Source organism: Nilaparvata lugens, chromosome 4, assembly GCF_014356525.2.
Source record: "Nilaparvata lugens isolate BPH chromosome 4, ASM1435652v1, whole genome shotgun sequence".
NCBI lineage: Eukaryota > Metazoa > Arthropoda > Insecta > Hemiptera > Delphacidae > Nilaparvata > Nilaparvata lugens.
The window spans coordinates 13,607,982-13,635,946 of NC_052507.1; the positions used below are offsets into that span (position 1 = coordinate 13,607,982).

Consider the following 27,965-nt stretch of genomic DNA (forward strand, 5'->3'; position numbering starts at 1 on the left):
TCCTCCATCAGAAACAATTTCTTTCTAAATTACTCATCCAAATCATGAATAATTTTTCTCGGAATCCCACCTCAACTACATAGCTGATTAATCTCATGTTAATTTTACTCCGAATCCTATCTACAGACGTGATTAATTTAGTGTTAAACAAACAGTAGTCGATTGTTATAATATGGCCTGCTTTTGAAGCTACAAGAGTTTTATTGGGGTAATTCAGCTTCCTCATCAGAGCCCTCACAATCTACACTCCGCGTTGATAATCATAACAGGCAGCCTCTCAATTTTATTGAGCAATACTTTGAAGTGGTTTCGAGATTGTATTGTCTGCATGTGTTGGAAATCACTCGTTCTCTCATTCACTGTTTATGTAATTCACTTCTGAGTGAAATCCAAGTCAATAGAAAACTCACAAATAATTTCCAATAAACTTCTCTCTCAGATTCAGTGGTTGGTAGCATGTTGTTTCGATAAAAGACAAAAAATATCATGAGAAATTGACTTTGTAGATTGGTAAATTATGCAATCGTGATTAATTCATGAATATCGGGGCACCGAGCTTCACTCGTTATTTTTATTTATTGATAAACAAAACACAATTCTCTAAAATGATCGTGTTCATATTTTACAGCTGGCTATACGTCAGCTTATGAATTTCGGGGATGCGATATTTCGATTTTCCACACAATCTCTCGCTCACTTTTTACTATCCACAGACGACGAAAGTCTCTGCTGTTTCAGCCAAGGATGAATTATCCTTTTAATGTCGTTCAGCGAGTTTTCCCAAGGATGAGACCTAGTGCAATCGATTTTTTATATCATTAACTTACTATGTTCCAAACTCTGTCAAAATCGTTAGAGCCGTTTTCGAGATCCGTTGAACATAAATAGATAACCATAAATATAAATAGCCAAATATAAAAAATATATAGATAACCAAATATAAAAATATATATATAGTGAGATATTGCTCACTTAATATAATAGGATTAGAATCTGGTAGCAGATTGTCTGTAGTCTAGTTGAATCAAATTTATTGTAGTTGAAAGAATGCAATATCTAATATAATTCAGTGTTTAAGAGAAAAAAAAATTAAATTCTTCAGAGTATAGTAGGCCTACTTTGATCTGATGTCAAATCAACAACACTTGTGGTTTTATCTTCAAAAATCATATTCTCGGCTTTCGGCTACTTCGATGAAGATGTACTTCGCTGTTACGTGCAATCCATGCATCCAAGGAGATAATAGCCTACACAACTCAACCAATAATATTGTCTCTGACCACGAAGGACCAATCCAAACTATGTTCAAATCAACAACACCTGTCGTTTTATCTTCAAAAATCTTATTCTCGGCTTTCGGCTACTTCGATGAAGATGTACTACGCTGTTACGTGCAATTCATGGAGATATACACAGCAACTCAACCAATAATATTGTCTCTGACCACGAAGGACCAATCCAAACTATGAGAGATGTTGCTTTCTCTTCCAATTCAGTTGTTCTGCTCATCACGACATGCTGCGTGTGCTCATCTCATCACGTGACCAAATTTTACGTATTTCATGTATTTTCCGCAGCTGAGCATGACTGCAATTCCCATACGAACGAGCTCGGAAACATCTCGCAACAATGTTTTCGATTTTTCTGCATTAAACAATAAAATTACGATTCACATCAGAGGATTCTTACAACGGATGACCATGGGCTCTTTCAGATACAGTTGTTCCTATTTCATTGTTTTCACGTGAATGGAAAGAGTATCTTCATGGTAATAAATCAGGAAATTGGTTGTAGCCCATTCATGGAACAATTTTGTACACGATATGATCCGCTATATTTTGAATCACATTAACCAATAATAATGCTACTTCATGGGAATGAATGATACAATTCTTCAACTGTCTGGGCTATTAGAGTGTAGTACTATAGTCATTCGAAAATTTAATGAATCACTTAGTTAGTCTCTAAAAATGTATTCTCAAATTTCAGATTATATTTTGCAAATTTTAATAATTTTTTATTCTATAATCTTCCTCTACAAGGCAGCAAAGTTTTCAATAAAGGCAGTGAATCAATCAATCCACAAGGAACACCACTCTTTATTTCTTCTATGAATATTTTGTGATTGGATTGATATATCTTTCTAAATGTCCAGTTCCTAAATACTGTTATCCAAATTGATATTCGTTAAATTCAAATAGTAGTTCGGTTAAGAGTAGACCTCACGCAGTATTCTCAGATACAAGTACCTGATTGAAACTATAGAGCTTATGGAAATACTACAATAGACTGGCGTTTCCACACATCTGTGTAATCACTTGTCAGCTGATTTATGATGAATAATTCTATAGTCTGATTCTTACTCCAATATTGGTGTATCAAGGATGCTCCTTTCTCCTTTTATATTATCCTTGAAATGCAAAATTTCCAAAAACCCTGTATATACGTCGACGCGCAATTAAAAAAGGAACATCCCTGTCAAATTTCATGAAAATCTATTACCGCGTTTCGCCGTAAATGCGCAACATATAAACATTTAAACATTAAGAGAAATGCCAAACCGTCGACTTTAATATTAGACCTCACTTCGCTCGGTCAATTAACAAAAATCAAATTAATTCAATAGCCCAATTTCATAATTGAAAAATAGAAGTCTTCCTATTGAGAAATATCCTATAAATCTTGAAGAAAAAAAGTAGAAATTGTCAATATTAGTGACTGTTAATATTATTATTTTGTATGATTGTTTCATGTATTACATGAAATGTGCCATATCATACAATAGAAGTTTATACTGTAGTATTGATTCATGAGATAAGTGATATTCGTAGTTTGAGTGTAGAAGACGATCATTTCTGATTCTGCCTGTGCTAGCAGATATCTCATATCATATTCCCCCTCTGCAATGCAAAGAATCGCTTGCACTTTGGCCAGAATTGGGAGTCAACAAGGAGCGATTTAGAAAGAAAGAGATAAAGTAGGAATTGCACTCAACTAATCTATTTGTCGCTCCCCACAACCGAGGGTCGACTACGACTATGACTGTGGTATGCGGCTCATACTGATACAATGCAATCTCTTCCGCAAGTGAACACACAGGAATACTTGAAGGATTCTGAGGGTTGGGAAGGCACCGATGCAATACCGAGGGAATGAAATTTTGCTAAGTGATAAATGTCCTGACCACCGCCTACCAATTCGTCAAAAGCCGGTCCCCTCCCCTAGCAATCCGGGGGTTGATGTGAACACCCCCCCCCGCACCAACCACCCACTCTAGCACGCACATATTCCATTTGACTCGAATCAACTTTGACAGCCTAATGCATATAATTGTGTTACCACCCCTCCAACGCTCTGTCACCCCACCATTGTACTACTTCGTTGCAGTGCTAATGTTTTAACGTGATTACTCTTGCGATAGGCATCTTCTCTCCAGTCGATCGCCGTGATGCATACTCAGACAGAGAAAGAGTTATGTGTATGTAATCGAGAGAAAGGGATGGCATGACGAGCGAGAGTGTTTGTTCCCTGAAGTAAACCAATAATAGCAACGCTTGGTAGGTCTACTTCTCCCCAACAAATGATGTTTCTACACAAAATTCCACTGTAGATAAGTGGTAGCAGGCCTTTTTCCCTAATTATTTTCCTGTAGTCTTTGTAAATTGTAAAATGAATAGAAACATTATACTACACTGATATAATTTATATAATTTGGTGTTTTAACTCTTCCAAACTCAAAATTTCTAGCTTATATTAGAAAAAAGTTATTAGAAAAATATATTAGAAGAAAATTTAACTTGAACTTTCAACCTAACCTATTTCTTCAGACATGTTATTAATTTATCAAAATTTGGGAATAGTTCTGGGCCAAGCAAAGCCTGTTGTTCCTTCCCAATCATATTTATATGATTCATGTGATTGTATCCACAAATAAATAAATAAATAGTACTGCATCTTATCAAATGCATTGATATCAAGATGTTTGTTTTGAGTCGTATAATTTATTATGGGGCTTGGCTGTAGCACTCCTACATGAATCATACAGTAAGATGAAAAATATTCTAAGAATTCAGTACAAATATGAATGCTGCACTTCATGGAAGGCCCTAAGAATGTTGTTTATAATACGTTATTCATATCAAACACCATCCTTTGAGTTGATGAATGTTTTGCTTTAATGAACATAATTGTTGATAGCCACACCGTCAAATTGACTATGAAACCAATGATTGAACATTCTAAATATTAGAATAAATTATGATGAATATAGCTATGATATAAATATTATTTTGAATTAATGGAGTGATATTCCAATCTATTTTAAAAATGTAAAATTATTAATACATACTTTATTCTGATGATGTTATTCTATGTTTATCTGTGTTCATAATAATAGGTTTAAACAGTTTGAAACAAACAGTCTAATAAACTTGTTAAACAGCTATAAACATATCTACGTTTATAACTCCATAGTTGATAACTCTACATAATACTACAATATAGTTTAAGAAGAATAATTCGAGTAGGCTATTCTTAGAACTTTTTATCATTTTGTAAACACTATCATGTTCAATATAATTTGAATGTGCACCTTCAACATGGGTTACATGACAGAGTAAGAACAAAAATAAATGAAAATATGAATATGAGTACCCTTTTAAATTATTTCGTCACAAAAATATGGCCTGAAACGGTTTCACTAATAGCAAGCAGCTAAACCATATTTCCTCCAAAATCTTGCAAGCTCAATGGCAATATCACCACCCTCCCACAAGCCTAGAGCTAATTTGAGCATCACCCTCAGCAAAAAAAAAATATATATAAATTTGTGGAACCCTCTCATTTATCCTGTGAGAAATAATAAGAATGACAACAGGTGACAGGAGCGATATCAGCAACAATAAAAGAGAGATGCAGACAAGAGGCTGTCTGTGTTCACGTGTTGAAGATGTCTTCGACCTTGACATGTCCGGAACAACTATGATGGATTACACCTTATCGAGGACCACAATGCAGTTCGCCGTCCTTACCTAATACCTTTCTGAGGTCAGCGCCCAGCATACCAACACTGACACAATACCACACTCCACCGCTAACATGTCACGTCTTTGCTTATATCATCAACAAATTTAGGGATGCTGTAGATAAATAATGTTATTCTTAAAAATTCAGTTTCTTGGTGAGGGGTACACGTAATTATGTGAAAGAAGAAAATTAAAGGACCTTTTTCCTACTTTATCCAATTCCTCACAAAATTTTCCTCCGTATAATGTCATTTTAAAGTGAGTATTTTATCTCCATAGAGAAATAAAATTAAGTTGATAACAGGATACCTTGATTTCTTCATTTTCATATAATTTTATTCTCTATTAAGTGGATATTTTCTTTGAAACCCTCATTTGTCCTCCAAGTTTTGGATTATTTTCAGTACTTAAGTTGATTGTGAATAATAAATAAAGCTAGAATCTAAATACTATTGCATTTTCGCGAAATTTTGTTTATAATTTGCTAGAATATCACTTTCTGAAGTTATTTTATAAAGACTTTTCAAATTTGATGTAGTAATTATTGTATGATGTAATGCTAATTCGGCTAATTTGAATGTTTTTCTGTTCCAGGTGAGTTTTCGAGATATGATCACAAGTAGAAACCAATCAATAGTAAGTTGAATTCATTGATAATTATTATTGAATTTTTGTTCAGTGGGCACTGAAGTCGCTCATTATTGCTTATCATTGGCAATGCAATATTGGCATTATATTCGATATATATTTGTATATTTCAAATTATGAACATTACCGAATACTTCAATAAGTTGATTATTTAATTAAATTATCAGATAGGTAGTGGTAGAGCAAATTCTTATTTGTCAATAGTTATTTTTCAGTTGATAAAGCTCAAAATATAATGTAAAACATTCCACTGTCTATGAACAATAATCTAGTTTCAGATCGGAATTATTGTGCCGCACCAGTCCACTATACCCCACCATAGCTTCATAAAGATTTCCAAATATGATAGCTCTATCTTCTCTTTGAAAGGTAGCTTATAACTTATAGATACTATAGCTTATCACTTATTTTACTATATGTCTAATGTTATATTCACTCACAATTCCACTAATTGTATATTAAAAAAATAAACTGTATATTGATGAAAGTCCAGTATTGGTCTCTTGACAATCAAAATAATTTTTGATTTGAAAAAAAATCAGTCTCTATTAACATATTTTCGAGTAAAACTCGAATTAAAACTAAACTTACGAGTATTTATAGCTAACTCCTAAGTTTATGGGACTACAAAAAACCTGCAGGAGATTTTTCTTAGGATAATTGTTGAATGAATAGAGACGTCCTTGGAATTGTGGAAAGCTTTTTAACGAAAATAAGAGGATCGGAAAGGAAAAATAAACTGTATATTAATAAAAGTCTAGTATTGGTCTCTCAACAACATAATCAGGTCTCTATTAACAAATTTTCGAGTAAAACTCGAATTAAAACTTAACTTACGAATATTCATAGCATCTTCTAAGTTTATGGGAGAAGACTACAAAAAACTGCAAGAGATTTTTTTTCTTAGGATAATTATTGAATGGATAGAGACATCCCTGGAATTGTGGAAAGCTTTTTAACTAAAATAAGAGGATCGGAAAGGTGTCGGTTGGGGTTATTCGTGGAACTGGCTAGGGTGCTGATTCAAGGGATCCCCTGATTGTTCCGAATAGGTCTGTTGGAGCCTGGTCCGGTACAATGGACCGCTTTAGCACGCAGCGGGGCACGCCGCTCTTGGATAAACAAGCACAGGGGGTCTCACAGACCCACAGGCAAAGGGGGTCCCACAGACCAACCGGCAACCTGCATTACACCTCGCAGTAATCTCCCAGCTCTTTTTACTCTGCTCACTCTTGCACACACTCGCACAATCCGCGGGAGACCACGGTACACGCACGCGCATCAACAACAGGCATCCCCTGCAAAATGAAAAGAATACACACAAACCTGATTAAACCTGGCGCCACCGCTTATAAACAACCTCATCTCATTTTTCTGAACTACAGCTATGTTGACCCTTGTTCTGTTCAAATCAAAAAGTTTCATCCCACCCAGAAAATAATTATAACAATAAAAATAAGAATTTTACTTTTAAAGAATATGATTTGCTTGATGTCATATGAAATTACAGGCCGTAGATGTGATCCTATGAACGTTTCAAATGGAATTTTGATGTGCTCTACCAATTTTACAAAATTTATTTTTCAAGATTCCTGGTTGAATCTCTGTTTTAGAATTTAAAAACTCCGTATGAACTAGAAATTTTGCAAAACTTTCTAATGTAACATTAAAAGCTAGTAAATCATGTTCTGTATCTAAATGATATCTCACTATCTTACTCTTGATTTCAATTACAGCAATTTATATTTGATATTTATATTTGATGAATGAATATGCATCATGCATATTATATTTCTCTTCATAGGAATGAACAATAGAATATATTATAATTCCACTCTTACCATACGACTAAACAAGACCAGGCTACTTGGAAATCAGTATTACATTACCAAAAATGTGATCACGGTTGAAATTTATGTTAGAATCCAACTGACATGTTTGATTCCATCAAATGGCATCTAATTCCAATCACAAGTAACATAGTACAATGAAATTTAGTACCTCCCTGTAAAATTTTATCAGTTCTACTTTCAGTGTATATTTTCAATTTCAATTTTATTCATTTCACTGTAACGAAAAATAAATATTACAAGCTGCAACAATTACAAGCCACAACGGTGGTTTCATCTCATGTACTATTTGAGAATAATCCAGTTATGGAAGGCGAACTTTGGTTGACGCTGGCAATGGTGTAGTTTAAACGTTTGTTTGATCAGCCAGATGCGAATTGCATGTGCATATAGAAGGCAACTCGTAAAATCGGTCGTTGCATGAAGCATGGGAGTGACAGTGACAGTTGACAGAGCGTCCTGCTCTTTTCAGTTCATGGATAGTGGCACAAAAGAAACAAAGTTTCACCCCTTATTTGACACTATTATACCCCCTCCCTACGACTCTGCTCCCATACCAGTTTGTTCTTGTTTTACGCGACCACCCTCTATTATCTGCCCCCCTGGCTTCGCGCTCACCCTTGAATCCTTTTATCGTCCTCTCAATCAGTATCTCTCTCTTCAACATTCACTCAAAATCATACCTTCCCTCACCACAACAACTTTTACAACCCCTGCATGCCCTTTCTTTCTCCACCTAGTTTATTCCATTTCACTTTTTTCACTTTCTTCCGTCTCAACAATCACTTTTACGCAGGACAAACTTTTCACGCAGACGACAAAAACGTTCTGTGTTTTACAGCTTTTAAAGTGGCATCCAAGTTTTATCACTCTACCTTCCTTTAAAATTTCATCTCTTTCCTGCCTTCAAAGCTATACGCATTCATGGTTTTACATCTCAAATTACAAGCTGTTATTTTTAGAACAACACATCATGAAACGGTCTGTGTCTTTTTATATATTATAAAGTAGATGTGATTTCCCATTCTTTGTACTTGATATAGTGTAATACAGAATCAGTTTTCCTTAGCGACCACGTGATACAAATGTATATGTGGTCGATTTGTAGTCAAGTGGTCGCTGGTTTTCCTCCACTAATCAACGATACGAATCATGAAAAGATTATAACAGTATTATTATACCTCATCTACTCCTATGAATATTGATTATCGCAACTCGAAATAAGTGATTCAAGGTTTATTTGCAACCTACTAAATATCTTGTGAATGAATACAATCTATAACATCTAGAATTGATTGAAGAGGAAATATTTATTCATTTATTAGGTTAGCAAAAACAATACAAGGATCGGAAAAGAAAAAACACGCTATTGCTCAAAACTTCTACAATTCCCTAATTTAGTTTTTAATTGTCCAAATATTATACATAGGTTATGTTCATTCCAATATGACGAGATTCTGAGGCTTACATTTCTATACAAATATCTAGAATACGAAACCAATGATATTGAGATAAAATTGATCAAGGAGGAAATATATGACGAGCATATGAGGCTTACATTTCTATACAGATATCTAGAATAAAGAAAAACTCGTACTGCATGAAACGGTGCTATAGAAATGATGTTCTTCCATTCTGATTGGATTGTGGGACACATAATTGAACTTTTTTAAATTTAATTTTCGTCAGGAATCATAGTTCCAACTCAAACCAATGATATTGAGATAAAATTGATACAGTAGGAAATATGACGAGAATATGAGGATTTCATTTCTAGACAAGTATCTAAAATAAAGAAAAAACTCGTTCTGCATGAAAGGGTGTTATACAAATGGTGTTCTTCATTTATTTATTTATTTACAATGCAAATAACACTAATGTAATAACATAGAAAGATAAAATAATAAGGTAGTCCTTGTGCTATTTTTCTTCCAAATTTATAGGTGACAAAGTCCAAGATAAGGTTAGAATTTCACGTGTACAATTTTTATAAAATGTTCTTACATTCGGAATGGATTGTGGGGCACATCATAATTGAAATATTTTATAATTTTGATCAAGAATCGTAGTTTCAACTCACACCTTAGGTGAATAAAATCAATAACAAATTGAGTAATCTTTTTGGTTCCAACATCAAAAAATCATGTTCACCCAACTATCAGCCCTATAAGTTCGTGCCTAAACTCCGTGTGAATTTGTTGGCATAGTTTCGATGAATGGTCACATGTGGAACGAATCGGTCGCCGAGGGAATCCGAAAAAGTTGACGTTGCTTGATGGGGTAGCTGTTTTTTGGAGACATCTGGCGGGCCAACAACAAAATGGGTCCCAAAACCACTCGTCACGGTCCGATGGTAACACTCGTCACGACCTGCCCGGATGGCCGACTATCACTGTAGTACGACAACCCTCTTCCTATTCAGTTGCAAATCTAAAATTTCAACAATACTTGCAAACCCTTTCAAAGCCCTTCACTATGTAAATCGATACGATGTGCAAATCTAGGCATGCAATGTCCTTTTACTCTGGTACATATCAGGAGGAGTTGTAGCATGTATAGGATTCATTAAACTTGTTGAACCCCTCATGTCCAAATGGAGTCAATCAAAAAAACGTTAAATGCAAGATATATTTCAAACAATAGTCTAATAGGTCGACAACAAGATAATCTATTGTAACTTACAGCTGTAACTTTACTGTAACTTACAGCTGATGATGTGTGAGCACACACGAAAGCATGCTCCTGTAAAATATTAATTTTTAATTTTTATATAATTAAAGTGAATTTTTGACAACGTTCCAAGTCTATTCAATAAAGATAATCTACAACAAATAAATAATCTAAGAAGCAGACGAGCCAATTTAAAATAAATGAGTGTTTGATATTATACTGTTTATTTTGATAGTTTTAATGTTTATTTTGGACCAAAATTTTATAAAAATTGTACACGTGAAATTCTAACCTTATCTTGGACTTTGTCATCTATAAATTTGGAAGAAAAATAGCACAAGGACTACCTTATTATTTTATCTTTCAATGTTATTACATTAGTGTTATTTGCATTGTAAATAAATACTTAACTTTACCTAAAGGTGATATCCTGTTCCATTGAGTCTTGGAAATCAAATCCATCATGATTTGGTTATTTTATTACTCTGCTCCAAGCAATAGAAAACCTATTTACCTCCTGTTCTTGGTCTATAAAGTAGAAGAACAAGTAGAGTTTGTTATGACGTCAATAGTAAAACATAATACTGCTACTCACTATAAATTTTCATCACTCACTAAAGAAAAACCAGAAACAAAACTTGAAATGTTACTTATAAATATACTCAAGTTAGTCTTTCATCTAAGTACTGGAACACTCAAGTTATTACTATAATAATGACCTTCAACCCTTGGATATATCTCTTGCTGTACTAATACTGTTCATTATTCATTGCAAATCTTACAGAGAGGTTAATTGACTGAATCCAGAGACCTTGACCTTTTCAAGTACAATTCTGCAGTTGAAACTGAACCAACACACGCACTAAAATGCACAATCTAAATGTTTTTAATTGTCGATGTGGAGGTGCAGTATGCCTTGCGGAAATATGCCTGCAAGCAATGAGAAGTTCAGGAGCCTTATCACACCTGTCCACGCGTAGCAAAGTATGGGGGCTCTCTATCAGCGTGGTTTCCGTTCTTATGCTAATTTAGCTGCTTGCCCCGGTAGATCGGGGGAGCCGTAATAGTATAAGGCCAACAGGGAAATTCGAAATGTGCATGAGCTTAGTTCGTTAGCTAGAGAAGGTTCTTAAGCTCTTATCAATTATAGTCTGTGTTAACAGCGGTGTTGCCGTGCCCTGTACCAGCTTGCTGAAAAATGCTCTACCTAAAACCTATTTCTCAGTTATTTTCTTGCAGTTTGACTGAGTACCCTCCAAAGAACACATTAGACCATAAGGAGGGTATACAGTATGAAGAGTCTATCAAAATAGAAGGGAGCCCACTAGAAACTACACGTTGATTTGTGTGTTGTGGGAGTTTCATGCCTATTAACTGTAAGAAAATATTTGTCCTTATTTACATTGCACAAGTTATTAAAGAAAACAACCATTGTGCACGCGAGTAGCCAAGATTGTTATGTGACATGAGGTTTCTCTAAAATAAAATCTTACTCATAGTCCACAAGAAGGAGAAGATTATTGGAGGGTATAAAAAAGGTATTGAGATATGAGAACCTGGGTTCTTTGCGAAGAATTTTGTAAAATACAGTGAAGATGCGTTTTCGTACTAATTTGAGGTGTTTTATTACTTCAAAGTGTAAAACAAAACAAATCCATTTTTTCATCTTCTTGCTTCTTCTTCTGACTTCCACAGTATAGGCATGATTGCCTGTTCCTGTCTCCAAAATAGCCTTTGAAAATTCATATCTATCAAAAATATAATTAAAATTTATCTCTATAATTGATTCTATTTTTGAGTGATCAATTTTTGTAATTATTCAAAAATAAATGTGACAATTTTATGCTGTTTAACATTTTTTAGGGAGATGTTAGTTTTCGGCTGTGCAAAGGCTAAAAGTCTACTCGTGATATTTTTCGATTTGTATATCATCAAGCTATCAAAATGGAAAAGTTTTCTCAGGAAAACATTTTTTTCTGATCATTAATTTTTGAGATATGAGCGCCTGAAGTTTGAATTTTTCGTACAGAACATTTCAAATTCGGTAAGATATAAATCCATGAGATTTAGAGGATGTATTCTTCATGGTATTGTTGATCTAGTAAAACGAAAATTTTCTAAAAATATCAATTTTTGAAAAAGTTATTCAATTTACCAAAAATAACTCAACTAAACGTTACTTTTAGTAAATTGAACAACTCTCTCAAAAATTGATATTTTCGAAAAAAATTGTTTAACTTGTCAACAATACCATGAAGAATCTATCGTCTAAATCTCATGGATTTATCTCTTACCGAATTTGAAATGTTCTGTCCCAAAAATTTAAACCTTAGGCGCTCATATCTCAAAAAGTAATGATCAGAAAAAAAATTTGTTCTTGATAAAACTTTTTCATTTTGATAGCTTGATGATATACAAATCAAAAACTATGAAAAATATCACGAGTAGAAAGTTTATTTTCAGCCTTTGTACAGCCTTAAGGGTCAGTTTCTCCAAAAAGTTTGACTACAGTTCTATTTTAAACCATCAGCTAAGTTATTAGAGTCATAATGTCATAGAGTCATAAGTTGTAATATTCTAGAAGTCATGATGAATAATAAGTAAATCTCTGGAAACAGTATTGTTGTTTTGAATGTTGATTTGTATTTCTAAATGAGTATTGTGCTATGGTGAGGGGTAGGTTGGCATGACTATGTCTGTTGTAGCAGCCTTGGAGTGAGAGTGTCTTGGAGTGAGAGCTAGTGAGCCAGTGAGCATGCATGTATTGCATTCATTATGTGATGTTGGGCCATGTGTGAAGGAAGTGGCACTAGCAGCCCCTGGAGGCTTCCGGTCCACGGTCCACCTGGACCCACCCCTACAACTTCTTCTTCGACTTCTAAATTCCAACAACTCTTGTTTCTAATCATCCCTTCAAAGCCACAAACTACAAGGCCAACAAAAAATGAAAAGAATTCGGAGCGATTTGCCTGCTCGTCAAAAGAGATCGGATAATTAGCTAAGATGCAGCAGCAGCAGAACGGATAGAGAACTTGAGGGTCAATAAACATGCATGACTTGACGTTTACTGTCCGCCCAAAATGTTCTGAGTTGTTTTTTTCAGTTGGGGGCGAATCGTCCCGATGTTCGTTAACTCTCCTCTCGATAACGAAGGTCGACTCACGATTGATCGACACTAGTGGAGTGATGACAATGCTCGAAAATATCTCCCAGTCAACCTTCGTAACGAATTCATTAGCAACTTGTCCATTCACCGACATTTCAGGTTCCCAAATTTTAGTCGGAATATATTATGCAGCTCAGACACCCTTTCTTCACAATGTATCCTACAGGCTGGCCCAAAATTCAGTCACTACCCATCGCGTTAAATAACCTCATGGGAATTGATTTTTGATCCACTGTGTAGGTTTCTAGAATTTTTCTGCATTTTTTTCTAAAATACATAATTGAGTCCTAGGAATAATTTGTGAAATATTGTTATTGGCCTCTCTTGATTATCATGAAAGTAATTTGTGCTATTATGTTTGCTTCTAGAACTAGCTTGCAAATTTTCTGTCATCAATTTATATTTATATTATGATATTTTCGAGCTCAAAATTCAAGTGTTTTTATAGAATTTGAAGTTTGTTTCATGTTATTACGAAAGTTTTATTATCAATCTACCTAAATTTGAAACTGTTTTATCCTGATTTGTATATATTGAGATTGATGATTTGGTTTATAAATTGAAATGGGCATAACCTAGACAATTTGTGTAAAATTTTAGGACAAAATTAGGAAATAGAAGAGATTTTGGGCAATAGCCTGTTTTTTCTTTACCGACCATAGTTTTGTTTGCTCTGATAAATGAATTTCAAGAATAATTTCAAAAATGTTAAGTTTGGCCTTTCTTGATTACCATCTCGTGCTCTATTCCATTACTAATATAGAAAATCTTACTCAAGTAAGTTAGTAAGTATGTTACATACTTATAATGTAGGCCTATCATCGAGTTTAAGTGTGCTCTACTATTCGGGACTTCGTTTTCTAATGAACTAGAGTTGTTATACATACTGTGTTATGATTAGAGGCTGATGATACTCGAACAGTAATACATTAGTGGAGGTTGAAATTCATTGTGGCATGCTTTGAGTAGTCTAGTAATGGAATACAGCGAAAGACTCGCGCTGCGTCATTTGACCGAATAGCTAGGTTTGGCTGCAGGCTGCAAGCAAAGACGATTAAAGAGAGATCAACGGAGAAACCCTTCTTGCCCTAACCAACTCCTCCTTCTCCTCCTAATCCTCCTTCTCTTCTTCTTCCTCCTCCTCAGACTAAACCCTTCTCCTACATTACGGGTTGATGTTGTTTTCGCCCGCAGGTTTTTTGTCAGAAACGAGCAACTATAATTTCCGTCAATTTGAAACTGACCCTTGAATTGCAATTAGACGATGCAGTTTGATGTTTTGTATAATACAAGTGTGCCACCTATTGCTGGCAAATGTGAACCTAATTCGTTCAAGTTGGGTAATAGTGTTGGCTATGTCTTGAGCTAGTCCGCTCTACTTTCGAACATTCCAGATTCTATTCCATGATAAGTTTTTATTGGAGAATGATGGTTCATTTGTACTGGCTATTTATTCATTGATTGTTCTGTTGATGTACATACATCACTGATCGTTTTTTAGACTCGAAATATTCCAACTATAATCTTTGAAGGATTATCCTTACAAATTCTATATTTCCATTCATGAGATGATCATTAATATTCACGTATTTACAAATACATAAAGTATTTAAAAATGATATTCAATAATTTTCTAAATATTAACCCTAAAGAGACACACTGGGGTGTTTCACACCCCAGGGATTTTTTTTCTGTTCTGCAGTTGACAATATCAAACACATGGGAACTTATGCCCAGTCTAAATTAGGTTTGTAGTATTGTCAACTACTTTCCACCACTTCCAGTCAGTAATAGCATTCTACAAGGTCACCAACTCATCTTGTTTTTCGTTTGAGGTGTCTAACACCCCAGAGTGTCTTTTACGTAGGACTTTTATCAAAAACTTTTATTACAAAGATTTACTTTTATTGTCACTACGAATGTGGTATGGGATGATGGATCAGATTGGAATAAATGCTGATTCTCTACAACTTGAAATTCAATAAAATGAAGAAACATGAGTTTTTGATGAAGTTGTCTTTGGCGATGATCAAGCCATTCGTTCAAACCGGATTAGGAGCTCCAACACTTAGGCGGAACATACGTACTTCTAAAGTTAGTATAAATATTGATAAGCAGTGCTTTACTTTTGATTTCTGTATGCACTTGGAACAAGAATGATTCAGAAATGATGAAGTATGGTCTAAATACTTGTTTTTTCATATTTTTCAAAGAAAAATGCAAAATTAAATTGGGGTGTTCAACACCCCAGTGTGTCTACTGTGTTAGCATAAATTAAGTGTGTCTCTGTAGGGTTAAATGTCTTCTATGAACTATGTGTACCATTGAGAACCTATCAGCTATAGAGAGGCAATCTACCTCTCCTGTTCCAGATATACTTTAGTTGAGTGTTACCGATTTTACATTTATGGTGAATGTAATTTGTATATTTGACAAGCGAGTGAAATATTGGAAGAGCATGTTTGAGAGATACGAAGCTGTGAGAGAGCGGTGATGACACTGACAAGTTTTGGTAGGAGTGGAATACTCTGAGAGAAAAAAATAAGAGAGGAGTGTTATCGGAGGAAAACCTACCAAAAAGTAATTCTAATTATTCCACCTTGAAGTTGGAACTGTTTCACGACTGAAAGACAAGATTTCGTCGAATAATACGGCATCATTATGGGATACAAAGCTTGCTACAACGAAGGGCGTGTGAATTCGAATTCTATTGACTGAGAAAGGTGCCAGCAGAAAAAACTTTACGTTAGCACCAGTTCAGACAGAAGAAGTAGACGAGCCAAGATTTATGGCCGGCCCATTAAAATGTTTAGAAAATCATTTACAGTTTTTGACAAAATACTCTACCTGAAAACTGACAATGGCCTGCTTTGTCATTATCCTTCCAGCCATAAATTGTACGTCACTTAGCTTTCGACAGAGACGTGACAGCTGAAAACCCACTGAAACTCAAACAGTTCTCTTTCTCTTTTCTTATAAACGTGGAATCTGGAAAAGTGGTTGAGTTTGTTCCTCTGTATAATTGCAGTGGGATGAAATGGCCTTTTTTGAGAAAACCAGAGTATTGTCTTGAGTCATGTATTTGTTTCATTTTTTTTATTTATTCAACGATACATTGCTATCTAGTCTAGGGACTAATGAGCAACTTTTTTATGTCCTATAATACTAATAAATGCTCCATACAAGAGAATCCTCCATAGGGTCTCCTATTCAAATTCTAATATTATTAGTACACTGCTTATGACTGTACTACACAGGTGGGTTTCACTCATTTCCACTGCTCTGCTTTTCACTGGACACAAGACACTTCAATCAGCACTGGACCAGTTCAAATTGCTGGATTTAGTTTCATGACTAAAATAAAGTACATGATAAATATTGTAAGCTCCAATCCCCTACCATTAAAATCCGTACTTCAAATTTAAGGCCTCTATCAATAATTTCAGTTGAATTAATTCTCCTTATATAATGAAAAACAACAAATAGAAATAGATGGGAATAAATTGGAAGTTGCATTCCTTCAAATGCTAATTAATGAACAATCATTATTAAACGAAAATTCTATTATTATAACGTGGACCTCACTATAGTATCAGTCAATATTGAATGAAAAAGACTAAGAAATTGTCAAAAACGACAGACTTATTGATACTTAGAAAGACCGGTTTCGGTTATTACACCATTGTCAATCTCTGATAAACTCCAATGGTGTAATAAGACAATGGTGTAATAACCGAAACCGGTCTTTCTAAGTATCAAAAAAAATTGTGGTTTTTGACAATTTCTTAGTTTTTTTTATTCATTAAATTTGTGGTTTTTGACAATTTCTTAGTTTTTTTCATTCAATATGAATAATTACCAACTTCTCAACTACACAAAAAGTGAGAGTCAGTCAATATTGTTAATCAGTCAATCAGTGGTTATTGCGTTCCACAACAGTTATTTATTACTTAGAGAATACAGAAAAAATTTGATTCTTTCACAAAGATGAATCTACTATGCAAATGAGTAGATCAAAAATCTAGAATTTCTGTGCAATGCTATGAGTCTGGAACCTCTATGAATGCAAAAAGTAAGAAAATTAGGAAACCTGTTATATTGACAGGGTAAACAGCAAGATGGAAATTCGATGAGTGCTACTATACAAGAATTATATTTGCAGTAGCAGAAGTCTTCGGGGTGATTTACAGCATTTAATTGTGATTTTCGTTTGATAATAACTACAAATAGAAATTGTCAATCACTTTTGATAAACGTAGTTAGTTTAGATTAGGTACATCAAAAGTGGTTGACAATATTTATTTGTGTTTTCCATCAAGGAAAAATACCACAACAGCTTCACACACAAAGCAACTGCGATATCTCCTCATATAATTTCAGGAGACAGGAGACTGTCTAGCTGGGCCAATGGCAGGCGTTCATGCCCTTGACCAATAGCAGTACTCGCCTACTAGTATAAATTCTGCTGCTCTTGTATTTAGTTTTAGTTTATCAGAGATTGACAATGGTGTAATAACCGAAACCGGTCTTTCTAATTATCAATAAGTCAGTTGTTTTTGACGATTTCTCAGTCTTTTTCATTCAATATGAATAATTACCACAATATCAACTTCTCAACTACACAAAAGGTCATATAATTTCAATTATACACTCGGATATTTTCGATATTATTTTAGAAAATCTTCAAGATATTTTGATGAATGAATCAGAGAAGCATATAATTGAGTATAGATTATTTTCCCCAGACATAATTCGTTGTAGGAGGGACGATAACATTGCTTTAATTGCAACTGACGATGCGTGGACGTTTGTTGCGTTTGAAATGAGATGCGTGTTGCATGTAGAAGTGCGTGTACCTGGCAAGCATGCAATATATCAGTTTCTACTTGAAAGTATTCTCACAGGGAGGCAATCGAACGATTGAATATTGGAACACTCGTTCAGTCATACTCATTTTCTTTCTCACATAATTGATTAGTCCTTGTGGATGAGGTATCAGGTTCCCTCGTTTTAATACTTTTTGCATTCATAGAGGTTCCAGAATCATAGTATTGCTCAGAAATTTTATCTTCTTGATCTTCTCATTTGCATAGTAGATTCATCTTTGTAAATGATCAAATTTCTCCTGTATTTTCTCGGTAAGTAACTGTTTGTGGAACTCAATATCACTGATTGACTGATACTAGAGTGAGGTCCACGTTAAAATGGCAGTGTTTGATTAGCAATGGTATTACTATCCTTGTCTATCATTCAACAAAGCGGATAGCGCTATCTCTTTCTCCCTTTGCTCTGTTACCACATCGTCTTTCAACAATGTAGAATTGATAATTAATTAACAAAATATTTCATCTTAATTATGAAATTATTGAAAAATATAATTTCCTGCTTAATAAAATATAATTGATTATTTTAAACGAGAATGAACAGTTAATATTACATCAATAAACCTGTATCAGCTACCGTCTATAGAAGGCATTGACAAGACAGAGGATCGGCAATGTTGTTCTCCTATCTTTCTCCACTTCCATTATAATGTGGACCTAACTATAGCAGAGTATAGGGCTGATATTTTCTATTGATATACTGTACTTGCTATTCTATAATAAAACAGCTATTTATTTTAAATATTTTATCAATCTTCTCTGATATAGAATATTTTAAATAGGATAATCAATTACTTAGAAGTAAGAAGTAGTATTTGACGTTCAAACATGAATAATTAGAATCAATCCAAAAGCATAAAATTCTCTACGTTCTACAACGACGGAACATAATGCTGTGGTGCAACTTGAGAGTCAGTCCGGAATATCAATACATTAATAACTATCATTGTTATTCATGAAACGTCTGAAATATTTATTAAAAACAAAATCTCAATTTAAAATTAGGAGAGCTGTTTAGAGTTTCCAAAATACGTGATTCATTCTTGTATTGTATGCTGAGGCACTTCCAATCTCCATGCCGACTCTGCACTGGGTCTCATTTGAAAGTTTAATCGACTGTACGAGGAAAAAATTTCTTTCCGGTTTTCTCATATAACGCCCTCTTAGGGTTTGTCATTGTTTAGTGTATATACGCCCTCGGACCTTATACTGTACAGAGTTCCTACATAAATATACAATATAATGATGTGAACTTCATGATTCCTGGTTGAACATAAATTATTTATTCATTTATCAATTTATAAATTTATCAATTTATTAATTTATCAATTTATTAATTTATCAATTTATTAATTTATCAATTTATTAATTTATTAATTTATCAATTTATTAATTTATTAATTTATCAATTTATTTATTCATTTATTTATACATAGAATATCACTCTCAACTATGGAAGAGTATAAATTATAAGATCTAAATTTGTAAGTCAATTTATTGTAATCACTTCATTCAATTGAAAACTTCAACTCAAATATTTATTTCACACATGAAATTCAATATTAAACAATTTAATGTCATAAGTTAAACACAGTTATAAGATTACTTATTAATTAATCACATAAATTAGAAGAGGGAGGGCTCTATATACGGCTTCAATTCCACCAATACTATCACAATAATAAGTAATATTCAAACAAATCGATAATAATATGAAAATATTCATTCCATTCTGAATTGCTCAATCTTGCCGAAATTATGTTTCAAAAATCAAATTTTCAAGCATGACCAGATTATTTTTTAGGCTAAACTGTCTATTATTTTTTGTTGCGACAAGAATCACAGAACAATAGAGTCAGAATGATATAAAAATTGAATAACTTAACACTCTTGTTTCTGCAAACTTCCTTGTAATTCTTGTGATGCTGATATTATAAGCAATACAATAATTGTTATGGGACAGATTTTTTTAATGTTGAATGAGAAATGTCCTGAACGCACCCACTTATCTTCCGGGGATGCCGACTTACTTAATTACTGTGACATCACGCACATCCCAGAAAGGAGGTCAAAGTGATCACACTCCGCTGGGGTCTGCTGTGACCCCCACCGGGGTGTGCTGAGACCCCACGAGAGACGCCGAAGCTGTCTGCGCGATGTTTATGGCGAATTCATGAGCGGAATGTCTCTTCGGCAAGGGAAATATTTATGTCGAGTGACACTGATTGACAGGCAGGCCTTGTTTACGGCGAAAATTATTCATGATGCTCGGTAAGGAACAGCATAAGGCACCAACACAACCAATTCCTTTGCGACTTGCCGCACTCACAGACACACACACACGCACCACGACACTCATGCTTCGTGTTATCTAGCTTTAATATTTCATACACCCCACGAAATTTCCACCCCTCTCATAACCATTCCTTGTTAAATATATCTGCATCCAGAGTTATTTTCTCCTTCCTTCTTCTACTAGGTATATTTCAAATACAGGAAAGTTTACCATAGCTCCATACAGTTTTTCATAGATTCATACCTTCCAATATATAATATATAACTCCTTGTTAATTTATCTGCATCCAGAGTTATTCTCTCCGTCCCTTTTCTACTAGGTATATTTCAAACACAGGAATGTTTCATAACTTCATACAGTTTTTCATAGATTCATTCCTAACAGTAGATACCATGATAGATTCATACTATTACAATGTCCCAATTTTTCTTTGCAAAATAATCCAGTTAGCAAAATGATCCCAGACTGGTTTCACTGGAAGCCAATATGGATAGCAAAAATTAGATTTGATGCTCATGATAACAAATTATTTATTGTTTATAGACATCTGCTCGAAAATTACTGATAGAAATTACTTCCTCATATTATATTGGTGTTTCGAAAAAAGATGAAGAATGTTGATGATTTTTTCATGGAAAAAAATCTGTTAATGGGGGAATATTATCGTAGTACTGTGAACTCGATACTAGATTAAGGGTAGGCCTACTGGCCTAGAGTTTCATTCCGTATAACTCAATACATTCATGTTCTATCTCAGGTTGGGATAACTGTGAGAGTATTCGGAGAAATAGATTTCACAATTGTTAATGTATGCATACTTGAGTGATAGAGGAGAGAAGTTTGAAAGTTGGTTTCATGAGAACTGAAGGTTCGTTTTCATATCTGAGATTCTCCGAATCGTTTCTTCAGCTTCAATGAGCAAACAGGTATTTGATGGAAAAGGCATTCAATAATGTGCTCAAATTATGTTCAAAGGCTGAACATTTTTCAATCAGAACACTCGTTCCTGTACATACGAGACCGTATACTTTACATGTAAATAGCCGATAGAGGTTTTTTGTGGGGTATCAGGTAACATGGAGAGGATAAGCCTCGTTATGTAAATTATTTTTGGAGAAAACGATGACGTGGAGCTGATAGAGAGTGGTAAGACTGTTGAGGGCAAATAAATAAAAACAGCTGTAGCTTTACTGTTGGGGAATGGTGCGAGGAAAAGAAGGTATGCGCATCCAATTAAGGAAGTGATACAAAACGTCATTAGGTAGAAGAGTTGTAGGGGAAAAGGATGGAGAGAAATGAAGAAAGAATGAAAGAAAAGAACAGAGAGCATGACGAGCAGACGAGTATCGCATACCAGATGGTTCCATGGTACACTTTTGCCTCATCGTCAACACTCCACTCTTTCTTTTCGCTTCTCCTCCATACAATCATCAAGGATGGCTCACCTTTTCACATGCGCATGCGCACACTGTGCTATAATTCCTTGATGATTACGTAGCTGATGGTTATTTAGTTGTTGTTACTGCAGTAGAGCGTGGCTCAACAAATTAAGCTACACTTTGCCTCTTGGAACAAAACTAATTGAACACTTTACATTATGTGGCACGGTCGGTCATTCTTCAATAAATTACCATTAATCACTAGCACATTAATCAACACGTTCATTTTCGTGAATTTTAGGATTCAAAATCATGATTCCATTCAAAATCAACTCTTTAATATTGGAAAACTCTAGCATTCTTTAACAATGTAGTAATACTTTGCCTTGAAATTAATGTATTATTGCTTTCTAGGCTCATGAAATTGTTAGATCGAATATAAAAAAATCAATGAGCGTGAACCTTTGTAGTTCCAAATATTTTAGAAACTCTGAAACATGACTATGATATGTATCAGCTATCGGGTACCGCAGTTGCTTCTTTTTTCTCTGTTACAAATAAAATTTTCAATCCTGAAACTTCATTCTCTGTTGGGGAACAACATTGCAGTCTGTATTAGATTTGTATAGATTTTATTTAAGAGTTACGGTTTACACCTTCTTAATAACACCCGTACTTTATGCAAAGACATTATACTATCAGTTATACTCTTCACAAACACGTAAAATACATTAGCTGGTGCCCTCCCAGCCAACCACTCTGCCCAGTGTCCATCTGTATGGAATGTCCCTATACAACTCGGTTACTTGGTGAGTTTCGACGGAGATAACTGACAACAGTATCGATGAGAGTGCCTGTTCAGCCGCTAGTAATGGACATCATTGTGTTCGATTATCATTAAAATTGCTTCAATAATTTTCACATAAGTAAACATTACAAATAATATCATAGATAGCTCCAGTGTTGAGAGGTTATTTTGAATCAGCACCATTCCATGGTGGTTTTCTATAAAAACTTCAAGATCGGGCAAACAATATTTAATTGTTTCATGAATACAGTTCAAACAATATTATAGTCACTGACTGATTATGATTATTCATTGCTGTCAGAGTCCCATGAGGATTCTCCCTTCCAATCAAACGGGATTTCTAGATGAAAACAATATTATATTTTCCTGGGTTTCAAGTTTATTGTCACGCATTGATTTGGCTTTTGTGTGTAGTTGATAAGTTGCTATTGTGGTAATTATTCATATTAAAAAAAAAATACTAAGAAATTGTCAAAAACCACAGATTTATTGATACTTGTTACACCATTGTCAATGTCTGATAAACTATTTATCAGAGATTGACAATGGTTTAACAACCGAAACGGGTCTTTCTAAGTATCAATAAATCTGTGGCTTTTGACAATTTCTTAGTATTCTTATTTAACATTGATTTGGTATAGTTTAAATGAAGTTCAAACTAAACTAACTATTGTGCCCTAATACTCTTCTCTGCTGTAACTCTTATTTGTCAACTATATTGAGTGAACTGTTTATCAGCAGAATATAATATTTTTCTACCAGGCATTGAACTATGCACACTTAGTCACTATTATGTTCATCCAATTCGAAATTGTCTTCGAATAGACTAGTCAACATCTTATAGTTTTTCTGGGGGATTTCATACAGTTCACCATTTTCGACAAGAATAAGCTGTACTGTGTGATCTTTCAAGTACTTTGTTGATGCTTATATTTGTGATGCATATATTTATTTCAGTTATTTAATTTTTGTGTTTTTCAATTACAATGTTCCTGATGAAACACTATTTTCACGGTTTGGAACATTACACATCCCACTTATCTACTGTGTCGTCTTTCACTTTGAAACTTGCAGCGATTTGAGGAATTTCAACCGTTTGCGGTACTTTTGGGGTGAAACCAAAAAAGGGACGCAGAGATCCCTTGGGAGAAGGTCCGGAAAATAGGGAGGACAACGTCGTCATCTTATCTGCCACCCTAATCCTTTCAATGGCACTTTCAGTAGTAAATAGAGCCTGTTGAGACCGTGGCGCTGTCTACCGTGTGACAAGGAAAGCTCGTAAACGTTTTCGGAAATCGTTATGCGCTGTCTCGCTTCCTCTGTGTTTTTATTTATGATAAGTTTTATCACTTTTACGATCATCTCCAGGGTCTATCGAACTAATTGAAATCGACTCCCCAATGGCGGCTTTCTAATTAGTTCATTTTTGAAGCTTACTATCAATTTCTGTCACTCGAATGGAAATAGAATCGATCGTTTTTCGAGAAAATTTCCTCTCAGCCGATAAGCAAATCGCTGTCGTGTGTCGTTATGACGGTGTTGTAGGGCTGTCGTAAAAATCATTCCACCAACATTTGGTAGACGCGGGCGCATTTTATTTACTGAGAGAACCGACTAATAAAATTTTACAGCCACTAGCTTCTGTCCGCTGCTGACGAAAATTGTCTTCACGTAAAGCGTCAACTGCCTCAATTTATTCAACGCGACGTAAGCTGTTGTTAGCTGTTCATTTTGGCCGTTATACAAATTTTTCAACACGTTATAGATAAAAGCAGCTTGGCCACTTCCACAGATTTTAAAGTTCTGGTGAAAAGCACTTTCAAAAAAAAGTTGACTTCGTCATGAAATGAGTTTATCTGCATAGGTGAATCCCATCCAATTTTCCAGATCGACTTTTTTCCTTGAAATCAAAGCAACTTTATTATTTAATGATCAATAAATGAACATTCCCTATGGCAGTTAATCATGTGAATAGAACTCACAACTACTGTGGAATTTCAATAGAAAATACAATTTCAATAGAATGTAGCGATATAATTGCAGTTTTCAACTATCTTGATGGTCAGATAAATATAGAACTAATTATTCATAGTAGGCTAGTAGAGAAATGATTTTTCATCCACATTGTTTCCAGAAGAACATTCAAAATAGTGATGAATAAGAAAGTTCAGAAGTCAATCACCGACTTCTCCAATTATTATGACAACCCGCTATTAGGCTGCCGGGTGTGAAGAGAATTGGTGTGATGCGCATGCGCTGTGAGACTGAGACAATGCTGTGCCACTTCTGGAGCAGACAGCAATTAAAAACCAGGCATGTGTGTCTGTATGTATGTGTGTGTAGTGAAGGATTAATTGAGACGCTTGTGGAGACAATATTCGTCAGTTCGTTGCTGGCTGGCTCCTATTTAAGCCGTTTACACAAACAACGTGTTGAGAAATATTTTAAATTAATTTCAATCAAGACGATAAACGAGACTGAGAAACTGAAGCAATGTGGTGACGTAGGAACTACTCTCCACCACCTCCACCTCATCCATCTCCTTCTCCTCCTCCATCCAACAACAGAATAGAGAAGAAGGAACTATGGCAACAACGCGCGCGCGATATTATGAAGGCAGCGGCGTGATGATTTATTATTTGAGACCTGACCTTGCCACTATACGGCCGCTGCCTTCTTTATCATTCTCATCCTTCTATTGTATCTTCTTTCTCCTTCTCCTCATCCTCATTCACTGATCAACGGCTCGGCCCAGAAAAAGCTGTAAATGAGTTGTGCTCCAAGATAGTAATTAAAATTCAGTAATGCATATCATTGATGAAAATATAAGTCTGGATCACTTATTCTTAACCTTTATCACAGATTCAAGCTATTCTTTGTTTATTTAGTCAATGCGTTTATGCTTTGATATGTTTAAATACATCTTTAGCTGGACAGATTTTATTTATTCATTTTCCATAATATTGTTTCGTTTTCTTTTAGTTTAGATTGACTGAGGAATATTTGAAATTTTTCCTGTCATATTGATATTAATTTGAATATTATATTGATTTTAATATTAATTCACATGAGTGAATTTAATCAAATGAGTTGTAATAAAACCTCGGAGCTTCTTGGACTGAATACATTCCTCTTCATTCATTCAAAATATGACTATAAAAAACAGTTCATTCTAAACAGAGATTATAAAATCTAATTAAATCGTTGCAATGCAATATACACTCTCTGATTCTAATGAAAGTAGTCTATACGGCTTTGAATTAAAAATTCATTGAAATAGCTGGATGAAACCGTATGAAGACCGGATGTATTGGAACCGATCTTGTGCACGGGCCGAAGTAACTGATAGCGATTTCGGTAGCTTGGCTTGTTTTTTAATCGACGACATTTTTTCTGATCGGCTTGATTTAATAGGTGGGAACGTGCCAGTGAGCTTTGGGCCATGTGGTCACCAACCGACCATCCGATACTGAAACGAGATAGAGCGATACTGGCTGGAGTGAGAAGAGGGCTTTTTGCACCTGAATTACTCCCTAATTAACGATCAGCGTGTATCAGTTACCATGACAACCATTCACCTGCTAGGCCACGCCTACCGCGCGAGCGCTGTTGCCAAGTTTCCTCATTGTTTACTTTTGAATATCACCCACCTAACCGTCTGCTGGCACACGCTTCCACCTATACACACACATTATCAATATTATTTTCATCGTTGCAACCCTTTCGTTCAACGCATGTGTTTGCGTGTGCGAGTGAGAGTGAACACCACTGCCTTCACTTTTATAGATCTTTCGATTGACAACTCGCGTTACCCGGCCCAATTTACCAGCTGAGTGATAATCATTACTGTAAATCCCTATCATTTAATTGATCGATTAAAGAGATTCAGCCAAAATTTCCATGCATTTTTCAAGTTTATTGTTCATGGATTTTTATTGTATGTTCCCTTAGATTTAGATGTATGCATTTGTTTATTCTTGTGTTTATAATATTTATAGGAAAAATGTTTATTATAGGATGTCTATCTAATAATAAAAAATATCAATAGTGTAAGAACGAGTAAGTCGCGATGAAGATCTTTGCCACTAAACAGTTGTGCAATGATAAAACAGAGCTGAGTCATTGATATAGTTATAATAGATAAGAAATCATAGATGAAATCGTAGAGCAAAGATAGCATAAGTTCCTATAACTTATGCTATATTTTCTCTGTGCTGAAATCTACGTATGGCACTCACTTTCCTGTTCGAAAGAGTAGAGTTCTAGTCTTGAAATTACTATACGTCATGAGACATTCAAATCTATTCAGAATGCTGTGAAGAACATCCAAAGGGCCTCGTACTTATCATATATGAAATCATAGAGCAAAGATGGCATAAGTTCCTATAACTTATGCTATATTTTCTCTATGCTGAAATCTACGTATGGCACTCACTTTCCTGTTCGAAAGAGTCTAGAGTTCTAGTCTTGAAACTACTATACGTCATGAGACATTCAAATCCATTCAGAATGCTGTGAAGAACATCCAAAGGGCCTCGTACTTATCAATAATTTGAATGACTAAGATAGAAACCAATGGAACTAGTATTGATGAATGGATGAGTGATCATGGAGTCCTGATTGAAACAAGTGAAATCCATTGATGGTTGGAATGCGAGGAAGTGAGAGGGCAGATCTCAAACTGACCGTGCTTGTGTATACATTCTGTTGTAAAAATCAGTTACGCGCCTAAGTAGATATCAGTGTCTCTTGTTATCTGAAATATAAATGGTGCCGCCAAAGTGTACAGGCGAATTGTCGCAGACACCTAAGTGAAGTGTCGTGTCGTCTCATCTCCTGGGACATCTCTCTGATCCCCTCTCTCTCACTCACAGCATCCCTCTCTCCCCAACAACACGCTCACTATCTCAACCCTTGAGGGACCAAGCTCCACCGAACTATGGAGATCACTTGCTCAAGATGAGGCTCATTTTTTATGTAACCGCTTGAATTATTCATAAATAAAATTCCTTTCTATCGCGGCGAGGTTGCGCTCAGAAAAATATGAAAATATGGCATTGAGTTTGTCAGGTATCATAATGTAGGGCCTGGATTCCAAACTTGTTTGGAGTATGGCCTGCTTCGTCAATTCAATGGAGGGAGGAATGCTGTATTCACAACAATTTTTAACCCGGTTCAAAGAATTTATACGATCAATATGAAGCGACATTTGAATCAAATATTCAATTCAGAGTATCGTTT

General features: G+C 34.9%; 1 protein-coding gene across 14 annotated transcripts in view; it reads left to right on the plus strand.

Moving 5' to 3' along the window:
- The window catches only part of LOC111044004 (homeobox protein homothorax), a 400,612-nt gene that overhangs the window by 131,741 nt on the left and 240,906 nt on the right, over nt 1-27,965 (plus strand). The gene's annotated exons all lie outside the window — the stretch shown is intronic.